This window comes from Hemitrygon akajei, chromosome 4, assembly GCF_048418815.1.
Source record: "Hemitrygon akajei chromosome 4, sHemAka1.3, whole genome shotgun sequence".
Classification (NCBI taxonomy): Eukaryota; Metazoa; Chordata; class Chondrichthyes; order Myliobatiformes; family Dasyatidae; genus Hemitrygon; species Hemitrygon akajei.
The window spans coordinates 190,163,283-190,187,367 of NC_133127.1; the positions used below are offsets into that span (position 1 = coordinate 190,163,283).

A 24,085-nucleotide genomic window follows, 5' to 3' on the forward strand; every position below is an offset into this window, starting at 1 on the left:
CAGTGAAGTCGCAGTGGTATCTTGTCCAATAAGGATCCTTATATGTTAATCAGGAGAATGAATACAACAGACCACAGAATGACAAAGAACAGCACAGCTAATTAACCCTGCCTATGTAACACTAGACAGAATTTAGATAGTGTAAATCTAAAGCTTCCCAAGGTTGTCAAGCCAAGGAGTGGTAGTGGGGACAAGCTCCCACTATCTAAAGTGCTCCTCACGGCATGCGCCTCAAGTAGTCTTTGACAACCAAGTCCAACTCCTGGCCTTCTCGTGTGGCTTAGCCTCTAAGCCTGGTGAAACCGTTTCTACTGACAGGAGAAGGGGCGAAAGCGGGTCCTGATGCCTTAAAACCAGTGCTTTGGGTAGATGGAGCTTGTCAGCCTGGGAAGGCAGTCCATCTAAGAGAGGGAAAGCTCTGATTTCAAACCTCCGCTGCCTTGAGGCCATACCCACTCATGGGAAAGGCTTTAGGAGTAAATCCTGAGGACAAATCCGGAGCTGGAGTCCCTAAGGCAGTCCGACATTGTCTTAAACCTCACTCTGGCAACTCCTGCGACGTCACTGGTGCCAAGCTGTATCAGCCCTTGCCCTTCCCTTGGACAACATCGGTGTCGTGGAGAGGGGAGACTTGCTGCTTGGGCAACTGCCGGTCTTCCACACAACCTTGCCCAGGCCTGTACCCTGGAGAGGACACTCACAAGACTTTCCAGGCACTGATCCATGGTCTCGTGAACCTAACGGATGCCATCCTAAAGCTTCCCACCCTCTCTAATTTCCCCCTTCTCTCATGTCTGATGGATTTTGTGCCACGTAGAGCCACTATCCTGATAATCATTTATATTTTCCACAGTGCACAATAACTACATCAAATAAATGGCAATTAGCTTGCCTAATTCTGCAAAATAAAAAAAACTGAAAGGAAATAAAATGCTATAATACATCACAACAGAATAATAATTTAGGATAAATTAGACTCTTATGTTTTTCCAAATTCAGGAACATTTATTATCTGTCAAACATTGTCCTCCAGAACCAGCATGGATAACAACTTCACTCACCCCAACTCTGAACTGATTCCACAACCTATGGGCTCACTTTCAAGGACTCTACAAGTCATGTTCTCAGTCTTATTTATTTACTATTTATTTATTATTATTGTTATTATTTGACTGGTTGAATCTCAGCCAAGTATGCAAACACCAATGCCCTCGAACGGAAAAGCCTACAGAAAGTGATGGATACAGCTCAGTCCATCACTGAGCACATCTACACAGAGCACTGCCACAAGAAAGCAGCATCCCTCATCCAGAAACCCCACCGCCCAGGCCACACCCTCTACTAACTGCTGCCATCAGGAAGGAGGTACAGGCTTCTGGAACAGTTATTATCCTACAACCATCAAGTTTCTGAACCAGCGTGGATAACTTCACTCACCTCAACACAACCTATGAACTCACTTTCAAGGACTCTACAACTCATATTCTCAATATTATTTAATATTTCAAAGTTCAAAGTTTAAGTTTAATACCAAAGTATTTTTGTCATATACAACATTGAGATTCATCCTCTATCAGGCACTCAAAAACGAAGAAACACAGTCGAATTCACGAAAGAGCATACACAAGACCACCTCATATCTAATTTGCAAAAGAGAACAAATCATGCAAATAGTTTAAAAAAGGTAAACGGAAACACATGGAACATGAACTGCAGAGTCCCCGTGAGTGAGTTCACAATGCAGAGCATGCCCGATGGCTGTAGGGCAACGACTGCTCCTGAACTTGGTGGTGTGGGACCCAAGACCCCTGCACTTCCCACCTGAAGTAGCAGTGAGCAGAGAGGGAGAATGGTCAGTCAGGCAGACATCATTGAACACATACATACATGCATGCACGCATTGATTGATTGATTGATTGATTTATTTATTTGTCTGTTTGTTTATTTTGTATTTGGCACACTTTTCTTCTTTTGACATTGGTTGTTTGCCTTTGTGTGTTTCTTAATATTTACTGTGAATGCCCTCAAGAAAATGAATCAGGGTTGTATATGGTGATATATGTACTTTGATAGTACATTTACTTTGAATATTTTGAACTTAGGAGCAGTATTAAGCTATTCAGCTCATTGAGTCTGTTCTGCCATTCAATCATAGCTGATTTATTATCCCTCTCAACCCCATTCTCCTTTCGTCTGCGAGAGGAGAAGGGAACTGAAAGAGTTACAACCAGGAACAAACACGTTCTCTTTTTAACATATTTTGCAATGGCTCGTGAAATTCTAATAATAGTGTTGCTTTTAAGACTATCCCCCTCTTCCTTGAACCTTGCCTGTATTCTACCCTTGTCCTCGAAGCCTTTGCAGCCCCTGGTTTGTGTTACAAATGCATCTCAATTCTAGGTTTAGTGGAGACTAATATTTCTGTGACAGCAACCTCTTGGAAGAAGTCTTTCAGCATGCACAAGACAGTCCATCTCTATTACTGTTTTCAGTGCTTTGAACAACATCCACGTCAAAGAAAAAGCTGTCTTTGCCGCTCAGTCTCTATCCAGTCTGCAGAATTAACTCAGACTCCTTTAAAATCCCTCAGTGTCCGTGACGAGAGATCTAAAAGCCTCAACTGCGATACAGTCCGACGTTTGTGGGTAAGTTTGAAAGCTACACAAAATAGCATTATCAGACCCTTCAGAAACGCTTTATATCTAGACATTGCGTAGAAATGTACTTGACAAGCTTGCAGCGAAAGACCTAATTGACTTCCGTGAAGTCACAAAGCTTGTATGCAAGTAACCAATTATTATTCGAGTAATATGCATAATGGAAAGGCTTAATTAATTCCCTGAAACTAGAGGCAATTAAAACTCTTCATTACTAAAGACGCCAAACTAACGACCCCATAATCATTGCATTTATTTGTAACAGCAAATATATACGCATCAGGCGGGCTCTTTGTGTCTTGATTATGCCAATACTGAAAGACATTAATTCTCCTTGGTATTGAGGAGGGATTCATGCCAAATTTGGCGTAAGAGCAGGATATTGCTTAACACACACACACACACATACAAACACACAAAATACTAAAATTGTCGATGTTACAGAGCCTGCTAGAAAAATAGCGATTTATTTTCATTTAGAGATGTATCGCAGAACAGGCCCTTCTGGCACCGCCCAGCAACCCACCTACTTAACCCTAGTCTGATCACAGGACGATTTAAGATGTCCATTTAACGTACTAACCGGTACAATTTCGGACTGTGGGAGGAAATCAGAGCGCTCGAAGGAAGCCCACACGGTCACAGGGAGAATGTACAAACTCTTCACAGACAGCACCAGAATTGAACTCTGAACTCTGGAATGCCCCAAGCTGCATTAGCTTAGTGCTAACCGCTGCACTATCGTGGTGTGACATTGATAAACAGTTCAAAGGAAACAATCAGATAATATCTCAAAGACTTCCCTCAGCTTCAATAAAAAAAAGATAGAAATAAAAATGTGTTAGTCACTTGCATTTTCTCATGTCTCCTGTATTACAGATTTCAAAAGGGCTCTTGTATGACGAAGGAAAATCTTCTTCCCAGTCACGTCAGGTCCATTAATTATCCTAAGATGAAGAATTATGAATTCTACTGCACAGAATATTGATCCTAGATGGTAAAAAAAATGTACAAGGACAAATTCCACAACTCTTGAGTGTGAGAACAGTATAATCACAGATGATGTGTAAAGATAGATAGCTGCTGTTTGATTAACATTACTATGGAATCACCTGCTATGTACACTCACAGAGGCTTAGGGAGATAGAGCAAATTTTCAAAACAGAAAGGGGGATATCCCAAAATACACAATGTCAAGTATGCTGTATGTCTTCCCTAAGCACCAAAGAAACGCAAATTAATAGAATTCAAAGGTCAACTGAGGGGATAGCTAATCAGGACCAAGGCAAGCGAATTGGGGACCTATATAAACGCAAGCACTCCCAGAGAGATACTCCAACAACTGCGCACTGAGGTTGTCACCTCGACTGCTGATGAAACGTCTGAAACTGACTGCCAAGCTCCATGTACACCACATCAAACGTTTCAACCCAAGCTACCGATATTCACCACCATCTTACACATCATCTATTGTAACAAGCGGCATTGACAAAACTAAGCTGCTTGTATTTATCAATGACTTCAACGCCATCAATCTCAGCAAATATTCACCATCTTATCTTTGGATTTACTGAAGTCCATATACACTCCACGGCCAGTTTAAAGATACAGGAGAGGAAGCTGATGTGGTCTTCGCCCATCCACTTCAAGGTTCGATGTGTTGTGCTTTCAGAGATGCTTTTCTGCACACTGCTGTTGTAGTGCATGGTTATTTGAGTTATTATCACCCTTCTATCAGCTTGAACCAGTCTGGCCATTCTCCTCTGACCTCTCTCATTAACAAGGCATTTTCGCCCACCAAACTGCCGCTCACTGGCTCTTTCTTTTATTTCTCGCGCCATTCTCTTTAAATTCTAGAGACTGCTCTGCATGAAAATCCAAGAAGATCAGCAGTTCCTCTGATACTCAAACCATCCATCTGGCACCAACAATCATTCCACAATCAAAGTCACTTAGATCATATTCCTTCCCCATTCCGATGTTTGGTCTGAACAACAACTGAACCTCGTGACCATGTCTGCATGCTTTTATGCATTGAGTTGCTGCCAACATGATTGGCTGATTAGATATTTGCACTAATAAACAGGTGTATAGGTGTATCTGATAAGTGGCCATCGCATGTAGGCCTGGGGAATCTGAGTCTTCAATTTGGAGACCGACAAGCCCCAAACTCTAAAACTAGAACATAAAACTCCATCATTAAAATCTTTGACGAGGTGTAAATATTCTTTAGCTAATCTTCTGACTGTCTCATCCAACTTGATAAGGATAGCTCAGAAAGTCTAATTAAATATTAAAGAATAATACAATCAAGGGATGGTGTGCATCTTAATCGCTATCAGATTTGTGAACTGATAATGAACCAACCCATCAACACTACCATACTCTCTTTTTTTGCTCTCCCTTTATGCTACTTATTTTTTTAAATATACTTTCTATTGTAATTAATAGTTTTTTAAAAATGTATTGCACTTTACTGCTGCTGCAAAACAACAAATTGCACTACATATATCAGGGATATTAAAACTGACCCTAGTTCTGAAAAAAAATTCTACATTTTGGGTTGGTTAGGCCTAGTCCTGAAGATACTTGCACCCATCTCTTGAAACTCAGATTCACCATCTTTTCTTTAGATCTTGATTCTGGCCAAGAGAATCTGAGTTTCTAATTTGGGGACTGACAAGCCCTCATCACTACATCGACAATATAAAAACCCATCTTTGTTGTCAGCTTCGTCCAACACAAAGCTTCTTAAAACTGGAGGTGGGTACAGACTGTGCTTAAAGCAACTGCGCTCATATACAGTAGGGTTCTTAGCTTTTATTAGTCTGATATCTGAATTAACACATAAGAACAGAATTTGGCCTTTCAGCCCATTGACTCTGTTCCACCATTCTATCACAGCTAATTTGTTCTCCCTCTCAACCCCATTTTCCTTCTTTCTGGAACTTTGGCAATTGTACTAATCAAAGACCTATCGACCTCTGCTTTAAATATACACAATGATTTGGCCTCTACAGCCTTTGGTGGGAATGAATTCCACAGATTCACCATCCTCTGGCTAAGGAAATTCCTCCTCATCTCTGTTCTAAAGGGATGTCCCACCCACTTTCACCCACCAACCCCTCACACATACACAGAGGCCTCCAAACCCAGGGCAGGCCACCTCTGGGCTATCAGTGGCCTGGACTCTCAGACTCATTCACAGACTTCGGGCTTCCATCCTCCAGTCCCTACCCTGGACTCAGAGACTCAACCGTTGGGCCTGTAACTCTGGACTCACAAACTTTAGTCTTCGATATTCGGGCTTTCTACCTCCAGACTCACTGAGCTCTGGACTTCGACCTTCAGCTTTACCCTCCGAACTTCATCAACCTCTGTGTATCCACTTAGACATACAGCACGGTAACAGATCCTTCAGCGAAACGAGCCCACATTGTCCAATGTCTTCCAGTCCTGGCAGCATCCTAGTAAACCTCCTCTGCACCCTCTCTAAAGCTTACACATTCTTCCTATAATGAGGAGACCAGAACTGAACACAATATTCCAAGTGTGGTCTAATCAGGATTTTATAAAGCTCCAACATTACCTCACAAAAGGATCCTGCAAAAAGTAGTGCATACTGCCCAGTCCATCATGGGACTGATGTACTCAGCACATGTACACAAAGCGTTGTCACAGGAAAGCAGCATCCATCATCAGGGACCCCCACCACCCAGGACATGTTCTCTTCCCGCTGCTGCCATCAGCAAGAAGGTACAGGAGCCTCAAAACCCACACCACCAGGTTCAGGAAGAGTTATTACCCTTCAACCATCAGGCTCTTGAACCAAAGGGGATAGCTTCACTTGCTCATCATTGAAATGTTCTCACAATCAATGGACTCACTTTCAAGGACTCTTCATTTCATGTTCTCAACATTTATTGTTTGTTTATTTATTATCATTTCTTCTTTTTGCACTTACACAGTTGTCGATTTCCACACTCTGGTTGAACGCCTCAGTTGGGCAGTCTTATCGGTTATAGTTATCATTCTATAGATTAATTGAGTATGCCCACAAGAAAATGAAAATCAGGGTTGCAGATGGTGACATATGTACTTCGATAATAAAATTTACTTTGAACTCAGTTCCCTGACTAATAAAGGCCAACACACCGTGTGCCCCCTAACAACCTTATCAACTTGTGCGGCAACTTTGAGAGACCTACTGACACTGACCCCAAGATCCCACTGTTTCTCCTCACTGCAAGAATCCTATATTCTGACTTCAAATTCAACCTTCCAAAATGAATCACTTCACACTTTTCTGGATTGAACTCCATCTGGCACTTCTCAGCCCAGCCCTGCATGCTGCATCCAATTTTGTGGATTGGTACCTTAAGACTAGATCCATTTGAAGTGGAAAATCGCAATACTGTGGTTTAAAGTGAGAAAAGCCGACCACTGGGCTGCTGAGATAAAGTTACTTTCATAGCTTTTCCAAGTTGAAAACCGAAGCAAATTGCTTGTACGCATGTAATATCTCTTTAATACAGTGGAACTTTGATTATCCGCCATTATAAAAGGCACCCAATCTCAACCTGTGACTAAAAGCTCATCTGCTGTCAGCTTTCTCTCCTGAATTCTCAACCTTCCCATTGTCTGGAAACCAAGTCTCAAAGATGCACTGAATTGAAAATTTAACTGTTGTTGGACACCTTGGCAACAAATATTTATCCTGGAAATTTGTGACAAATATAACTAAATTGCACTTTTGGCAGTCTATGCTATGGTGAAATCATGATTCGAAATTCCATACAGATTACTGCAGTCCTGCCAGAATTCACTGCATTTATTTCTCACCTTACTTCAGTGAGCTTACCCTGCCATTTAGATAAGCAAGATACTGTACTTTGTTACAGCAGGTTTTTCACCTCTCTTTTTCATGAGATACATACACTCAGAGGCCACTTTATTAGATATCACCTGTACCTAATAAAGTGGTCACTGAGTGTATTTTTGTGGTCTTCTGCTGCTGTAGCCCATCCACTTCAAGTTTTAACAAGTTGTGTGTTGAAAGACGCTCTACTGCGTATCACTGTTGTAACACATGGTTACTTGAGTTACTGCTGCTTTCCTGTCAGCTCGAACCAGTTTGGCCATTCTCCTCTGACCTCTCTCATTAACATGGCATTTTCGTCCACAGAACTGTCACACACCCGATTATTTTTTGTTTTTTTTTACTCATTCTCTGTAAACTCTAAAGACTGTTATGCATGAAAATCCCAGAAGATCCAACAGTTTCTGAGATACTCAGATCCTAGCACCAACAATCAATCCATGGTCAAAGTCACTCAGATCACATTTCTTCCCCACTCTGATGGTTGATTTGAACAACTGAACTTCTTGACCAGGTCTGCATGTTTTTCTGCAATAAGTTGCTGCCACATGATTGGCTGATTAGATATTTGCATTAACAAGCTGGTGTACAGGTATACCAAATAAAGTAGCCACAGAGTGTATGGGTCAGTGACACAAACGTGTCCACTCACTTTTAGCATGTCTATTCCTCCACCTAACAACCTTTATCACGTGGGGACAATTCTGAAGCGATTCACAGAGACGTGAGCACAAAACTTTAACTATACCTGCACAATCTCATTAGCGAGAGCCTGGGACCACTTTGTTGGCCGGGCCTTAATCAGCGTGAAGGCGATGAGCTGTCAGCATGAGCCAAACACCAGTGAGTCTCTTCACCAGGGAAATGGTTGGACAGATTGTAACGAAGAGGTGGGTGTGGGAAAGGACTGAGAGAGGATCACGCTTGGGAGAGCTTTAATCTGTGGTGCATGAGACGAACAGCAGTACAGCGAAGTGGAAGCACTACCTCACAGAGAACGGAGTTCAACGCTGATCTTGGGTATTGTCTGTGTGAAATTGGCACCATTTCCCTGTGTCTGAGTGGACCTGTGGCTGGGCGACTCATCCCAATAATATGCAGGTTGGAAAGTTAATTGGCCCCCGCAAGTTAACCCCGATCATACCGCATGAAAAAAGCCTCTTCTGCCAACTTGTCTGTGCTGACCAAGGTGTTAGTCACAGAAACACTAAGCCCATTACCAGCCATTAAGCGTAGCAACTAAGCGTAGCGTAGTGTAGCAACCAGCAACTGGGATTCAAATTCTGCCACTGTCTGTAAGCGGTTTGCATGTTCTCCCTGTAGCCACACGGGTTTCTTCTGGGTGCTCTGGTTTCTCTCACATTCCAAAAACTAGGGTTATGTTGGTACCAGAGGCATGGTGACACTTGTGGGTTGCCCGCAGCACATCCATGGACTGTGCTGGTCATTGACGCAAATGATGCATTTCACTGTGTGTTTTGACGTACGTTTGACAAAGAAAGCTAATCTGATCTTTGGTGCCACTTGTCTGTATTTGGTTCTTATCCCTCATTTCATATGTGGTTGCTTCCTTCGTCAGCATAGTAACCCCACGACTTACTGACTCTGACTGGACATCTTTGGAAACCGGAGCACCTGGAGGAAACCCATGTGATAATGAGCAGAATGTACCAACTCCTTACAGACAGCAGCAAGAATTGAATCTCAATCGCGATTGCTGGCGCTGTAAAGTGGGGCGTTACCCGCTATGCTATCGTGTCACCCTACAAAAGGAAGATCGTTACGCATAGATCAGGCAAGCAGGAAAGAACTTCCAGAGCAGAAAATCATCAAAACCACATGAACAAAGGAAATAAATTCTACAAATCACGAGGTCTACTGCCCTCGCAGTGCATTATGTACAAAGCTAAGCAGGGAGTTAAAGACCTTCCCAAAAATCACCTGAGCTGGAAGCTTTCTTCAGCGTTTTTAATGAGAAAACCATGAAACTGCAAAAAGTTAAGTGAAGCACTTATTAAGTAATTCAATGCAGAATCGTTGCATTCATTGAACATATTACTATTATTGATTATTCTCACAATCAGCGTTAAACAAGATAATGCACACATAGCTATGCCATGGACTAGAGTGAACATAGGGTGCAACGACAACATAATAGCGATGAATGATAAATATAATACTTCCTTCAAAGCATATCCACTCAATGTTTACCAATATTAAGAAAACTTAAAACTTGCAGATATTACTGTTTCAAGAGCAAATAGAGAGTGGATGAAAATGGCACCTATCATGTTTGCTCCAAGTCGAAATCTAAATGAACCCATGCAGGAAATGATGTAAAAAAAGCTTACGAACAGGAAGTAGTGTTTGTAGGAACAAAACAAAAAGTGCCTCTAGTGACAGAACACAAAGTATCAATAAAGATGTAGGAACCAAATGCTATTCATACATATTAAAACAGCATTTGTTTTAGACAACCAACTTAATGCATTTTCTGGTCAGAAGATAGATAGTCTACAGCTTTTTTAATAACCAAGATAACTGACAATGTACCTGTCACCTTATGAATTTTAAGGACGTGACACCTCAATCGCTTCAAAAAGATAATAATCCCATGAATTATTTAAATATAGTTGCGGCTCTCAGGAAATTTAATCTAAATAAATGTAACACCTTTTTTTAAACATGTGAGTGTTAAGAACTAACGTCGCGAGGCAGCAATGTGAAAATAAAAAATCCACTTTATCTAATTTCTCCAAGTCTGAGTGAAAGAAAATGCGTTGTGATAATAAATCTGTATGTAAAAATTTGAAGCACTGTATTTTACTCTGAGACGGGAAAAGACAGATGAATGGGTTTCAATGAATACTGATCTGACAGACACATGGAGATTCTGTGAGGTAATGAGAAGGGAACATCTCCAGTAAAATAACAGACAGACTAAGGACTGTGGACATCACTAGACCGTTAACTTTGTTTTGAATGGAAAAGATTCAGAACTGTGTGCCACAGTATGTCCTGGGCCCAACATTTCAATGCAGCTACAAAGAAGGCATGACAGCAGCTATATTTCATTAAGAGTTTGAGCAGATTTAGTATGTCACTGAAGATACTCATAAATTTCTACAGATGTACCGTGGAGTGTATTCTAACTGTCTGCATCACTGTATGGTATGCAGGTGGCTACTGCACAGATTCAAAATAAGCTGCAGAGAACTGTAAACTTAGCCCCACCGTGGGCACTAGCCTCAATGGTATCCAGGACATCTTTAAGAGGAGTGATGCCTTAAAAAGGCAGCCTCCACCATTACGGACCCCCCGTCACCCAGGACATGACTTGTTCTCAATGCTACCGTCAGGAGGTACAGAAGCCAGAAGGCACACACTCAATGATTCAGGAACAGCTTCTTCTCTGCCACCCGATTTCTGAATGGACTTTGAACCCATGAATACCATGTCAATACTTCTTTATTTCTATTTATGCCTTACTTATGTCTTTGGATTGTGGAAGGAAAGCGAAGCACTCAGAGGAACACACGTGTTTACGGTGAGGATATATAAACTCCTCACAGACGGTGCTGAAAATAAAGTGTGACACACTGAGCTGTAATGGTGTTGTGCTAACTGTTAAGATACAATGGTGCCATGAGATGGCACTGAGGTATGGTTTTTGTCAAGGTCATGGCTCAGATTTAGTTGTTTTTTAAGTCTGAAGGTATGGTTTTTATGGCAAGAGAGGAGCTAGGAAGTAGGAGGAGCAGAGAGAGGATGGGGTTCAGGGATAAGGATAGGCAGGGGTTAGTGGTCAGGTTGGACCTTAGGCCTCTGCTCTGTGCTCAAAGGCCAGCGACATGGGCATATATTGAAGGACCACTTGACATCCTTGGATACCAGGCTGTCCCAGGTCAGTGGGTACCAGGAATGGATATCCATTCGAGCAATAGGCATAAGGGTTGGTGCGCCAGCGAGCTTGGGGTTTGAAATCTGTATTTTGAGGTCGATACAGAAAATCAAAATGTGAAAGTCAGTCAGATGTCTGGGAGTCAAAGCCTAATGGCCAGAGCCTGAGAAATGTGGCCTAGAGGATTGTCCTGGAGTTGGAGGACAATCCTTGTGTGTAGATGGGATGGTGGGAGGAAAGGGGCTTGTTTTGCTGTTGCTGTTTTGTTCCTTGTTGTGTTCTATGATGTTCTACCGAGCATTGTGGGCATGCTATGGCGGCTTGAACTCTTTGGGCCAGAAGGACCTATAACTGTGCTGTATTTCTAAAATAAAATAAAATTTTGACAAAATTGCTCCTTCTTACACTGGAAAATATGGATCAAAATAGAGCAATTTAGGATTAAGTACTACCAAGTTCACCAGTGTTGGCAATTTGGTATCCTTGTACCTGCTTACAGACAAGGCAAAAAACATTAGTTGCTATCAAGGTGAAAAAAAATCCAACATGTACAGATGCTTTCTTTGTGGCATATTATAATGTTCATTTTTCTTGAAAGCAAAGATGTCAGAAGAGAAAAAATAAATGTCTGCTGTGATGCTCCTTACATCTGGCCATGGTAAAAAACCATTTCCTTAACCTTATTCTCCTGACAGCATATGCCTAGTGTCTGCTTCCCTGTGGATAATACTGGAACTATTGACCATTGTATAATAGAAGCATCAGAGATAATTAGTAGTGCAGAAGACTGACAACATCAGGGCAATAATTTAACGGAAATTCAATTTATTCTCGTCTATGTGTAAGAACATGGCAGATGGAACGTGCTAATAGAAAAAAATAAGAAAAGCAGACACCAGATGCTGGAGGAACTCAGCAGGTCAGGCAGCATCTGTGGAGGGGAATAAGCAGTCAGCATTTCGAGCCAAGCCAGACTAAGAAGGTAGGAGGATTAAGAGTACAAGCTGGCTCTCCACAGATGCTGCCCGACCTTCTGTGTTCCTCCAGCATTTTGTGTGTGTTACTCTGGATTTTTTGCTTCTGCAGAATCTCTTCTGTTTATAAGAAAAGCAAAATGCTTCTCCAAGGGCCGTCACCTTATCGTGGTGGAGAGGCTCGTGAGCTCCTGAGATCCAAACAGCTATGCAGTCTGGAGTTTAGCTCTTTTCTCCTGGTAGGATCACTCACACTGTAAGGTCAAGGGAGAAGTTCCAGACAAAGAGAGATCCAACCAAGAGCTCAATGGTGGAGCCAGGCAGAGTCATCTTGCATTCCATGCCACTGGACCCTGACCCCAATCTGTCAAGGACTCTGGGGTGACTGCCTGTGTATCAGCCTCCCCGCATTAAACAGTCATCAACAGGTGCTTTCCATTAAAGGAATCCAGATTAACTAGGCTACCTGAAGACAACCCATCAGGAGAAGACTGTACTTGACGCAAGTGATCACACTACTACCTTTTAATTGACTTTCTACTTTTTATAATGTGAAAAATGTTGGTGTTCAAATGTAACCTTGCACATGAATAGTTGATGTGCAGGGAGTTCATAGTTCAAAGTAAATTTATTATCAAAGTACATATATGTCACCATATACAACACTGAGATTCATTTTCTTGTATGAATACTCAATAAATCCTTTATAGAATAATAACCATATTAGCATCAATGAAAGACCACACCAACTTGGGTGGACAACCAGTGTGTAAGACAACAAACTGTGAAATACAAAGAGAAATAATAAATAAATAAATAAATAAATAGTAAATATTGAGGACATGTCAGGAAGAGTCCTTAAAAGTGAGTCCATTGGTTGTGCAAATATTTCATGATGGAGGCAAGTGAAGTTGAGTGAAGTTATCCCCTCTGGTTCAAGAGTCGGATGGTTGAGAGGTAATATCTGTTCATGAACCTGCTGGTGTGAGTCCTGAGGCTCTTGTATCTTCTTCCTGATGGCAGAAGTGAGACGAGAGCATGATCTGGATGATGGGGGTCTCTGATGATGGATGCTGCTTTCCTGCAATGACGTTTTGTGTAGATGTGCTCTTTCTTCTTCCAGAGAGTAGAAAATTCTTCAACCATATAGTCTGTGGGAGCTCAATTACTGAATATATTTAAGAGTTTGAATAACCTGGAATCAAGGAAAGGTTGAGTGATCCAGGGGAAATTTTCTCTCTGGAGTAAAGGAAGATGAGAGGCAACTTGTTAGAGGTGTACAGGATGATAAAAGGCATAGATCAAGTAGAGAAACAGATTCCAGGGTGGAAATGGCTAATACAAGGGGGCATAATGTTAAGGTGGCTGGAGGAAAGTTAGGGGGATGTCAGAGGTACATTCTTTACACAGAGAGTGGTGGATGCTTGGAATCCGCCGCCGGGGTGGTTGCAGGAGAAGATACATTAGGGAGATTTAAGAAACTCTTAGATAGGCACAAGGATGATAGAAAAATAGAGAGCCGGGTAGGAGAAGGATTAGATTTACCTTAGAGTAGGTTAAAAGGTCAGCACAACATCATGTGGCAAAGGGCCTTAACCTTGCTGTAATATTCTACGTTCTTAAGGGATAGGAGGTTGGTGATGGAACTTGGCAAAAGATCAATTATAATGTTATTAATTGCTTTATTTAGCGATACAGCATAAAACAGGGCCTTCAGGCCCAATGAGTGGTTCCGCCCAGAAACACACCTAATCACAGGACAATTCTTGGTCTACAGCTCAGCATTCAACACCATAATTCCCTCCAGGCTCGACAAGAAGCTCAGAGACCTCGGCCTTGACCCTGCCTTGGGCAGCCGGATCCTGGACTTCCTGTCAGATTGCTGGCAGGTGGGAAGAGTGAGCTCTCTCACCTCTGCCCCCCTGACCTTCAACACAGGTGCCCCCCAGAGCTGTGTCCTAAGCCTCCTCCTTTACTCTCTGTACACCAATGACTGCGTCGCCATCCACAGCTCCAATCTGCTAATTAAATTTGCAGATGATATTACATTGATTGCCCTTAATAACTAGATATTCTACAGAGAAGAGGTCATCACCCTGACGCAGTGGTGGCAAGGGAACAACCTCTCCCTCAAAGTTGCAAAAACAAAGGAACTAGTTGTGGAACACAGGAGGAATGGAGACAGGCTCACCCCTATTGACATCAATGGATCTGGGGTTGAGAGGGAGAACAGCTTCTTGGTATACACATCACTGAGGGTCTCATTTGATCTGTACATACCAGCTGTGTGGTGAAAAAAGCACAACAGTGTTGGTTTCACCTCAGATGGTTGAAGAAGTTTGGTATGAATCCCCAAATCCCAAGGACTTTCTACAGGGGCATAATTGAGAGCATCCTGACTAGTTGCAGCACTGCCTGGTATGGGAACTGTACTTCCCTCAATCGCAGGGCTCTGCAGAGAGCAGTGCAGACAATGCAGCACATCTTTGGATATGAACTTCCCACTATTCAGAATATTTACAGTGACAAGATGCGTAAAAAAGGCCCGAAGGATCATTAAGGACCCAAGTCACCCCAACCACGTGTACTGCGTATGTTAATCAAAATGGCTACTTTGTTTGTTAAAAGTAAAAATGCTGCTTTGTTATGCTAACTGGTGAGAGAGTGCTTTTTCTTGCAGAGCACTCTCAAAGCTTGTTTGGGTTATAGTTACTGATAACGAGGATTGTATTCAATTGGGATTGATGCTATTCGTTCCTGTGGGTCTGTGAGCTGTTGTTGCGCCGACTTTTGGGGAGTCGGGAAGGAGATCACAAGGAAGGCGGATAGGAGCTGGAGGCGCGCTGGTCGATCACCGAGGGTGGTCCCAGGTCCGCGAGTTGTGGAGGTCGGAGAAGATCGAAGAGTGGATGGAAGACTCGATGGTTGAGCTCCAACGATGTGTACTTATTGACTGAACCCTTATAAGCTCTGGCGCCTTTTCTTTACTTTCATATATATTGTATCGTTATTAATCACTTAGTTCTAGTAAGATTTATAAAGTGTATTCTGTAAACGTACATGGTGTGCGCTTGATATTGTGTGTGCGAGTTTGTATTAGTGTGCATTTCACAGCATCCACGTATACGGGAAGCACGGTTTGGCAGGTGGACAAATCTTTCCCTAGACATACACCAGCCGATCACGTAAGTGTTACACATGAACTGCTCCAGCTGCTACCATCAGGGAAATGGTACTGCAGTGTTAAAGCCAGGACCAACAGGCTCTGGGACAGCTTCTTCCACCAGGCCATCAGACTGCTTAATTCACACTGACATGTATTTCTACTATATTAACTGTTCTGCTGTAAATCTTACTATACATACTATTTATTACAAAGTACTATAATTTGCACATTCAGATGGAGATGTAACTTACAGATTTTTACTCCTGATGTAGGTGAAGGATGTAAGAAATAAAGTCAATTCAATTTACAAAGACCAATTAACCTACTAACCAGTCTTTGGACTGTGGAATGAAACCAGAGCACCTGCAGAAACACGCACGGTCACGGGAAGAACATACAAACTCCTTATAGATGACTCTGGAATTGAACTTTGAACTCCAAAGCCCTGATCTGTAATAGCGTCTCGCTAACCACTACTCTCTGAGTAGAGGTGTTTCGGAGCCTGTCCACCTAAACTGAGAGCGTGGCTTGATTGATCTGAGCGCCAGGCCGATTTGGGAATGTTGGGTACGAGCCAGAACGTGGTGGGAGGGGTCCAAGCCCACAGCCTATCGATTCGAACATGGCTCGGAGCTTAAGAATGAGGAATGACCCGATGTTTGGACGACTTAAACGTCGGGCCAGATGGATTGAAAAGGCTGGGTATTGGGACCAGAGGCAAAGGTCAGGCCAATTCAGCTCGCTGCTCTGTGACATTTGCTCTGCTCCCCACTGCACTGAAGATATGGCTGGAGCCAGCTCTGGGCTTTGTGTCAGCAGGCCCTGTGGCGTTTTGCTCCACTGTGTGATGGACTGAGGCTGTGGGCCTGCTCCAGGCTTCATACCTATGGACTCACTTCCGTTCTGAATGCTGTTTGCCTGTTTTTATTGTTTACGTGATATTTTTCTCCTCTCTTCACATTGGGTATTTGTTGGATTTTTTTAAATGGATTTCTTTTGGGTTTCTTGGTCTATGGTTGCCTAAAAAGAGGTGAATCTCAAGGTTGTATACAGTATACACACTTTGATAACAAATGCACTTTGAACTTCGAAGTTGAACTTTGCTGGAACCTAAATGGCCTACTCTTCCTTCTATTTCTTATGAGCCCTGAATCCTCAAACTTCTGACTCTAAAGCAAGTCAATAAAAGACCATATGGCTACAAATCAGGGAAGGCTCTTCCCTCGGCACCTATTCACTTCCTCGTTAAATACCATCCCATTGTTGAGGTTTGCTTTCCTCATCTCCTTTGGCATTAACTTTGAAGTTTTTTTTGCACGGAAAGCAAACTGAACTACAGAATGATGCCAAAACAATAAAAAATCATGGAATCTGAAGTAATAAAAAATAAATTAACTTGTTTAGCTCCCTTGTCGCAGCTGCCTTGGCCACTGGCTCTTATTAAGGGCTGTTTTTCAGCTGAAAATTATTTCTTTGAGTTGTCAGATTTTTCTTGGGGCAGCGCTGGTTTCTCCGAGTCGGCTGTCAGTTTTTACTGAGCTCCTCGACTGGCCATGTTATGCTTTTTTATGAGTTTGGAAGGTTGTGGGGTAATCTAATAGTGGCATTTAAAATGATGAAAGGATTCAATAAGGGAGAAAGAGAGAAGCTATTTTCTGTGCTGTGGAAAGAACGGACTATTACAGCGAGGCCACTTAGGAGTAATATTCGGAAGCACAGTTCCACAGAGGGGCTTCTGGAATCTGCAGCTCTCAGCACCTAGAAATGACAAAGTTGTTGAGACTTCTATAGGTGCACAGCGGAGAGTACTCTGACTGGTTGCGTCACGGCTTGGTATGGAGGTACCAATATCTAAGAAGAGAAAAGCCAGCGAGGAGTAGTGAATACAGCCCAGTCCATCACAGGAAATGCCCTCTCCACTACTGAACACATCTACAAGGAGCACTTCCACAAGAAAGCAGCATCCATCATCAAGGACTCCATCGGGAAGGAGGTACAGGATTAAGTCCCACACCACCAGGTTATTACCCCTCAACCATCAAGCTCTTGAATCAGCATGCATAGCTTCATTTGCCTCCTCAATGAACTGATTCCACAACCTATAGACTCACTTTCAAGGACTTTACAACTCAAGTTCTCAATATTATTTATTAATGATGAATATTGGTATTATTACAGTGGATTCCAATTAACTGGTCCATCAATTAATCGGGCTACCTGCTTATTTGGGACAACTCTTAAAGAACAAGATCTAATAGAGCAAATAGCCATGATTCCCTTCATTAATTCGGAACACTCTGCTGCTTGAATGGGACAGGAGATTGTTGCTGAACAGTTTCTAACTAGCTTCAGTTGCATGGCCGTCAGATACTACATCGTGCTTCAAGTGAACAGTTTTTACATAGCCTTAATTGTATATGTATATTTTAAAAACAGAGCTTTTTGTCATTGATAGTTGGCAAGAAATAAGCTGGAAGAAAATTCAGAATTGTTTTGCTCACTGTGGCTTGAAACATTCATGCTTGGAGATGCCAGAACCGGCCAGGAGTGAACATGAAACTATTCCACTACATCAACAAGTTAGGTACTATGAAGAATTTGTTGAAAGTATCGACAATCGTCTTGAATGTTACAATGAAAATGAAGATTTGGAGGAAGCAACCATCAAAAGCATTGTATGAAGGCAGTCCATTACCTGCACTAGGTGATGCACTGATTTTATTCATTTAGTCAATCAAAAGAACATGACAGTGTACACTAGATGAATTCCTCCATCAATAACTATTAGGAACTAATATAGTTTTATAGTACTGTAGTAGTATTGGTAATATTATAATTTGTTCTGTATTTCATTTAAATACATAATTCATTACTCAGTCAAGCAGCAGTTTGGCTTTTTAACACCTTTTTAACTATCTCCATGAACCTGGATATTTGGGGCAGCTGCTTAATTGAACCAAAATGTATAGGTCTTGATGTGTCCCAATTAACCAGAGAACACTATTATTATTTTGTATTTGCAGTTTCTTTTCCTCCGCTCGTTGATTATTTGTCAATCTTTATATGTAGTTTTTCATTGACTCTCTGGTGTTTTTTGTACCTATTGTGAATGTACGCAAGAAAATGAATCTCAGGGTAGTAAATGTTGACATATTTCTACTTTCATAATAAATTTACTTTGAACTTTGAGCAAATGAAGTTCTCAATTCTGTGAATATAGAAGGGTGTCTAAGGAGATGAAGCAGAATGTGACTGGAGGTAAGGTACACCATGACAATATGAATGATCAATGCCAATTCTTAAAGTTCGTATTCGTCTTCTCTGCGAAGTACAAAACTTAGTCAAGATCAAGTTTATTGCCAAATGCACAAGAGCAAACATGCACAGGTACGCTGGAAAGCACACTTGCAGCAGAGCAGCATCACAGGAATGGAACTGAGGAATGGAGAAGTCTACTAATAGTGGTGGATAGAGCCCAGTCCATCACAGGCAAAGCCCTCCCCATCATCCGGCAACTTGTTCAGGTCCCGATGAAGGGTCTCAGCCCGAAACATCCATAGATGTTCCCTCCATAGAAACTGCCTGACCAGCTGAGTTCCTCCAGCACTCTGTATGCTAATTTTTGTTTATTTATTTAGAGATACAGGTACTTTGGGCCCTATGAGCTGTGCCACCCAGCAACCCGTCTATTTAACACTAGTTTAATTACAGCACAATTTACAATTAACCTACCAACCAGTAAGACTTTAGACAGAGGGAGGAAACCCTTAGGGGTCATGCGATCAAGGGGAGAATGCACAAATTCCTTACAGAAGCCACTGGAATTGAACTCTGAACTCCAGGATACCTCAAGCGTCACAATACCATGGTGCCCAATCTTTTATATCTGGTCCCTCCTTCACTTTTGTTCACTGCTGTATACGCTAGGGTGGCAGGGTAGCGATACATCTGTACCAAAGGAGGTGTAGGGCGCTCCTTCCCTCCACTAGCCTGCAGACCACCCTTGGGCAAGGTGTGTAGCACCTGCTTAGCCCCCCCAATCAGGGTGACATGAAGCCATGGTGGATGGTCGTATGAGCGACTGGTCCATGTCACAAGTCCTGTTTATGCAAACACTGATGCCAGGCAGAGAATTTCTGAAGAGTATTGCTAATGGCTGAGGTCACTGCCGAGAAAAAGGAAATGGCAAACCACTTCTGTGGAAACATTTTCCAGGAACAATCATAAACCACAATTGCCTACATCATACGACATGGCACATAATGGTGATGATGACAATGATGATGTTATTTATGTAGCTGTGATCTGATGTTATTTTTTCCACAGTATATTTCCACGTTGCATCACTGTCTTGTACAGAGGAGCCACTGCACAGGATTGGAAAATGCTGCAGAAAGTTGTAAATTCAGCCCGCTCTGACATGGGCACTAGTCTTCCCAGGTGAAGCATCAAGAAGGTGGCATCCATCATTAAGGACTCCAACACCCAGGACATGGCCTCTTCTCATTGGCATTATCAAGGAAGAGGTATAGGAGCCCGAAGACACACACTCAACATTTCAAGAACAGCTTCTTCCCCTCTGCCATGCTCAATGAACCCATGTACACCACCTATTTTTTTTCTGTTTTGCTCTCCTTTTGCACTATATCTTTAATTTTATATATTTCTTATTGTAATCTATAGCTTTTTATTATTATATTTTACACTGTACTGCTGCCGCAAGACAAACGTCATGACATGTGCAAGTGATATTAAACCTGATTCTGACAGTGCTCAGTGACCCAAACCAAAATGGAAAGGTAATTGCTCCCACGTTACAGCCTTGCCCAAAAAAGGCAGAACAAAGGAGCTGTAGTGTCCACTTTATACCACTTGTGGTCACTATTGCACTGTTTAACTGCAGCACATCAGTTATTTATCTTGCGATACAGTGCAGACTTGGCCCTTCTGGCCCTTTGTCCCACCACCGCCCCAGCAAAGCCCGAAAGACTCGATTAATCACAGGGCATTTTAAAATGTGGGAAGAAACCAGAGCACCCAGGTAGAACACCTGCATTCCACGTGGAGGACGTAGAGACTCTTTCCAGAAAGGTGTGGGAACTGAACTCCTAACTCCAGAATTCTCCAAACCGTAAGAGCATTGTGCTAACTGCTTCACTACCATGGCACCCACTGCAGCACTACCCATACCTCAAAGAACAAACACAAACCACTGCACCAGTCTGCAGGGACATACATTTATTTGATCATGAGACATTAGAGTAGAATTAGGCTATCGAGTCTGCTCTGCCATTCGATCATGACTGATTTATTTTCCCTCTCAAACCCATTCTCCTGTCTTCTCCCCATAACCTTTGACAGCCTTACTAACCAAGAATCCATCAACCTCTACTTTAAATATACCCAATGAGTTGGCTTCACAGTTGTCTGTGGCAATGAATTCCCCACATTCATCATCATCTGGCTGAAGAACACTACAATCTAATCTTTGCTGCATTCATGGGATCACCAGCAAAAAGAATGGGACAACAGCGTAGCAGTTCACGGATTACTTCAAAGCACCAGCGACCCGGTTTCAATTCCCACCGCTGTCCACAAGGAGTTTGTACGTTCTCCCCTTTTACCACATGGGTTTCCTCTGGGTGCTCCAATATCCTCCCACATTCGAGTTAGGGTTAGAAAGTTGTGGACATGCTATGTTGGCACCGGAAGTGAAGTGACACTTGCAAGATGCCCCAGCACATCTCAGACTGTGCTGGTTGTTGACAACAAACAACACATTTCACTATAATGTGACAAATAAAATTAATCTTTATATCAATTTATAATCTTTATCTCATAAAAGACTAAGAGTAAATAAAACAAATTATCGGAGGATCTCGGGAGATCAGTCAATATCTGTAGAAGGAAATGCAGTCAACGTTTCATGTTGAGACCCATCACCTGCACCCTTTCAGTCCAAATGAAGTGTCTCGAACTGAAGTCTGTTTCCCCAGAGATGCTGCTCACCCCACTGACTTCCTCCACTACTTTATTCATTGCTGCAGATTCTAGCATCTGTAGTCTCGTGTGTTGAAGCAAAGAAAATAATTCCCCATGAACCACTGCAGTCTGTATAGTAAGGGAAATCTACTACTGGGTAGCAAGCTCCAGGATATCGACCTGGCAATGACAAATAAATGGAGATACCTTTACTGCTGGAGACGCAGAATGTGAACTGCGGAGGGGAGGTGAGAAGTATCAATTTTCCACATAACAGTTGTTCTTTAATCTTTTCTGACAACATACATTCAATGGCTACTTTATTAGATATCTCCTGTAGCTAATACAGGTTGCCCCTGTTTTTCGAACATTCGTTTTACGACAGCTCGCTGTTACAAAAGACCTACATTACCGTAGATTTCGCACTACAGAGCGCACCTGATTAAAAGCCGCTGGCTCTAATTTTAGAAAGAAAATCAATTTTGTACTTGTACAAGCCGCACCGGATTTTAGGCCGCACCGGATTTTAGGCTGCACCGGATTTTCGGCCGCAGGTGTACCACGTTGTAATATGAGATATTTACACAGAAAGATATTACACGTGAGGATTTTTTAACTTTTAATTAAATCCATATGGTAACATAAACAAATACATATTGCAAATGCTTTTTTTCGAACCGTGCCTGTAACGCGGCTACTTTTAAATATACGTTGCGTATACTTTTTTACTGAACAACATTCCAATATCTCCTAACGACTGGTAAAAAATATATATACTGCAGCCTACCAGGAAAAGTTATTGATCGCCTTTAACTTAAAAGCAGCGTTCGCTCAGATCTAATGCCGCTCGCGTAATGCGCTCGCCCCCCTCCTTCCCGTTTATCGCAAACCGGTATTTTTCCCACAAGACGCGGCGAAACCGGGTGTGACGTCATAGCATCCCGCGATGTAGTACAGAAAACAAATATAGTTAAAACACTTCTAACTTTAACTAACAAATGAATTACTAAGCGAAAATATTATAAACTAAATAACTGCCATAAAGGCAGCACAATGCTTTTCTTCGAGTGTTTTCCATGTTGATGAGGGTGAGTACAAATGACTGATTTACAATAATTTAATTGTGAAAGTGCGCTTGATTTATCGTACAATTTCATTGGACCTCTGTGAACTACTCATCAATTTTATTGGTCTACTGTTACGAGGCAAAATGTTTTTGGCGGCATGAAAAAAAATCATGCATTAGCCGCACCGTAGTAAAGGCCGCAGTGTTCAAAGCTGTTCAAAATGTGGGAAAAAAGTAGCGGCTTATAATCCGACATCTACGGTAGTACCTGTTTTCACTAACCAAAGAGGATTTTCGCTTTTACAAAAAAAAAATGCCCATTTTAAACATGTGTTTACCCCGAGAAAGACTACCATGACCATGAAGCCTTGTGCGGGCAGTTGTGTGCATATGCGTGTACGTGCCGATTTTTTTCTCCAAATTGATTTTGGCTCACTGTCTTCCCGATTTTGATAAGTGAAACTACACCGTACATACAATATATCTACTTTATATAGGCTGTATATTTATCATATCATTCCTGCTTTTACTATATGTTAGTGTTATTTTAGGTTTTATGTGTTATTTGGTTTGATTTGGTAGGTTATTTTTTTGGGTCTGGGAACGCTCAAAAAATTTTCCCATATAAATGAATGGTAATTGTTTCTTCGCTTTACGACATTTCAGTTTACAAACAGTTTCATAGGAACGCTCTACCTTCGGATAGCGAGGGAAACCTGTAAGTGGCCATTGGGTGTATGTTCATGGTCTTCTGCTGTTGTAGCCCATCCACTTCAAGGTTCACTATATTGTGCATTCAGAGATGTTATTCTGCACACCACTGTTGTAACAGGTGGTTCAGTTATTGTCACCTTGTCAGCTTAAACCGGTCTGGCCATTATCCTCTGACCTCTCTCAGTAACTAGGCTTTTTCACCCACAAAACTGGACTTTTCTTTTGTTTTTCACCCCATCCTCTGTAAACTTTGGATACTGTAGTGAACGAAAATTCCAGGGGGTTGGCTGATTCTGTGATACTCAAGCCATCCCATCTGGCACCAATCATTTCACAGTAAAAATCACTTAGATCACATTTCTTCTCCATTCTGACGTTTGGTCTGAACAACACATGAACCTCTGGACCATGTCTGCATGCTATTATGCTTCGAGTTGCTGCCACATGATTGGCTGACTAGATTTTTGCATTAACGAGGTGTGCAGGTGTACTGAACAAAGTGGCCCCAGAGTGTAAGTCCCAGATTTAGGATGTGATGTAGCCTTGAAACATTTCTCTACGGCATCTTGTAAATGATTCACAATCCAACTTTAACGTGCCATAAGAGAAAGTGTCAAAGTTGAAGATGTTAGAGAGGGTGCCAAACAATGGCTCTGTTCCTAGAACATACAACTGTACTGTACAGGATTCTTAAGGTCGTTTAATCTTGCTATAGCTGGGGGAGGTGGTAGTGCGGTTTAGTTCCC

General features: G+C 42.1%; 1 protein-coding gene across 2 annotated transcripts in view; it reads right to left on the bottom strand.

The window, feature by feature from the left end:
• The window catches only part of pudp (pseudouridine 5'-phosphatase), a 152,369-nt gene that overhangs the window by 67,882 nt on the left and 60,402 nt on the right, over nt 1–24,085 (bottom strand). The gene's annotated exons all lie outside the window — the stretch shown is intronic.